Source organism: Lycium ferocissimum, chromosome 10 (assembly GCF_029784015.1).
Source record: "Lycium ferocissimum isolate CSIRO_LF1 chromosome 10, AGI_CSIRO_Lferr_CH_V1, whole genome shotgun sequence".
NCBI classification, from domain to species: Eukaryota; Viridiplantae; Streptophyta; class Magnoliopsida; order Solanales; family Solanaceae; genus Lycium; species Lycium ferocissimum.
In genome coordinates, this window is record NC_081351.1 from 3,099,206 (window position 1) to 3,101,732 (window position 2,527).

Here is a 2,527-nt window from a genome sequence, read left to right on the forward strand (position 1 = left end):
TTTTGATAAATACTTTTTTTAATCTCATAGGACTTCATGTTCACCTAAAGATCGCATTGGTCTACTCAATGAAGATCGAATCTCGAGATGTAACATTCTCCCCCCTAGGAACATTCGACCTCGAATGTTAGGCTTCTGGGATTCAAAAATTTCGCCAGAGTTTCCACGTAATATGCACTACCATCCGTCACAAGCAACCAAAATATATCGCCTACACAAGGCTACAACACAAACAACACATGGCCACACACGACCGAAAGCATCAAAAAGCATACATGCAGAGGACAATGATGTCTCTGCCTGAGTCTCCCCTAGAGGGGGAAATAAATGTGGGTACCTGAACTTCATGTCTTCTTCCGCTTCCCATGTCATTTCCTCTCTATTATTATTTCTCCTAAGACTTTAACTGAAGCTACATCTTTGGTTACGAGTCTCTAACTGCATCTAGAATGGCATAGGGAACTTCTTCGTAGGAAGTTGCTCGGTGACTTGAACATCATCTAACCTTTCTTGCCAAATCTCATCACTCCCTTCATAGGCGAAATTTTCAGGAAAACCCAATCGCCTACTTCAAATTCCAACTTGCGTCGTCGATTATCTGCATAAGATTTCTGTCGACTCTGAGCTGCTAGTAATCCATCTTGGATTACTTTCACTTTGTCAACTGCTTGTTGTATCAAATCTAGACCAACTAACTGATTTTCTCCAACATCAAACCATCCTATAGGGGATCTATATCTCCGTCCATATAAAGCCTCATAAGGAGCCATCTGGATACTGGAATGGTAACTGTTATTATATGCAAACTCAATAAGCGACAAATGATCATCCGGCTACCTTGAAAATCAAGTACACAAGCTCTCAGCATATCCTCAAGGGTCTGTATCGTACGCTCAGCTTGTTTATCTGTCTGCGAATGAAAAACAATACTAAGGCTCACCTGAGTCCCCAATCCATCCTAAAAAGATCTCCAGAAATTAGCTGTGAAATGCGCCCCTCTATCTGAAATAATGGCTGTAGGAACACCATGAAGTCGTACAATCTCTCTAAGATAGAGCTTCGCATAATCTTCAGCCGAATAGGTAGTTCTGACAGGTAGGAAATGAGCGAACTTTGTAAGCCTATCAACTATGACCCATATTGAATCATACTTCGGCTGAGTATGGGGCAACCCTGTAATGAAGTCCATGTTAGTTACCTCCCATTTCCATGTCGGAATCTCCATAGCCTGCAATAAACCTCCAGGCTTCTGATGCTCTATTTTAACTTACTGACAATTCGGACACTGAGCGACAAACTCCGCTATATCTCTTTTCATACCATCCCACCAATAAACTTCCTTAAGATCATAATACATCTTTGTTGTGCCCGGATGGATAGAATAGCGAGAATAATGGGCTTCCCCCATAACTTGCTGACGAAGGCCTGCAACGTTAGGAACGCATAATCTACCTCGATACCTGAGTACTCCATCTCTTGTGATCACGAAGGGTGTCTTTTCTTTTTGAGGAGCTGTATCCCGATAATGGACTAGAACAGGATCTTCGTATTGACGTTCCTTTACCTCAGCTACCAAGGATGACATCGTTGTACCCTGAATTGTAACTCCTGTATCACCTAAGTCTATCAGCCTGTTACACCTTGCATTTTGAGTCTTTGGATATTCCGAGACAATGGCGGAACGTTTAGGGCAAGATTATTTTTCGGTCTCGTCGTAATGCGTAAGTCGTTGGAAAATATTATTAGTGTGGAAATATTGCTAAAGACTTTAATGATAAAAAGGAAATTTGCAAAATGGCATTATGGAAATATTTGAAAAGGTTAGGGGCAAAATGGTCATTTCACTGGTTTCAAGAAAATTCCAAAAGAGGCCATATTGGCCATGTGAAGAAAATACATGGAAAAAGGATGACTAAATAATAAGTCATCTTTTAAGAAAATAATCAAAGAAAATTCTAGAGAAATAAAAGGAAAAAGAAGGAAAATTCTAGAGAGGGGCATGTGCCCCTCACATGCTTGCCATATATATATATATATATATAAGTTGTCATCTTTTTAATTAAGAGAATGGAAAGAAAGAAAGAAAGCAAGAGAAAAAAAAAAGAAGGAGAAGCACGGCCAAGGGGGGAGTCAAACACCCCTCCAATTTGATCCCGAAAAATTTGTTTCTTTATGTTTTCATGCTAATCGGAAGGCCCTCGTCGACATGGAATGGTTGTTGAAATGAGAAGCTCCTCCGTTGTTATATATATACCTTAGTGAAAGGAAGAAGTGAAAGAAAAAGGTATGAATTCAATTCTCTTTCATGTAAGTTATGTACATCAAAGTATTAAGAAGCGTAGAAAGGATGAAATATGTGACAAATATGTGTGTATATGAGGTGTAGCCGTGGTGTATGTAGTATGTGAAGATGGTGAATTAATCGTATTTAGTATGTTTTGTGTTGTTGTAAAGTGTTGGAACTAATGAAATTCATGGAAATATTGATGTGGTATTGAGCCGTGCATGTTGGTGTTGTAGCCGTGAG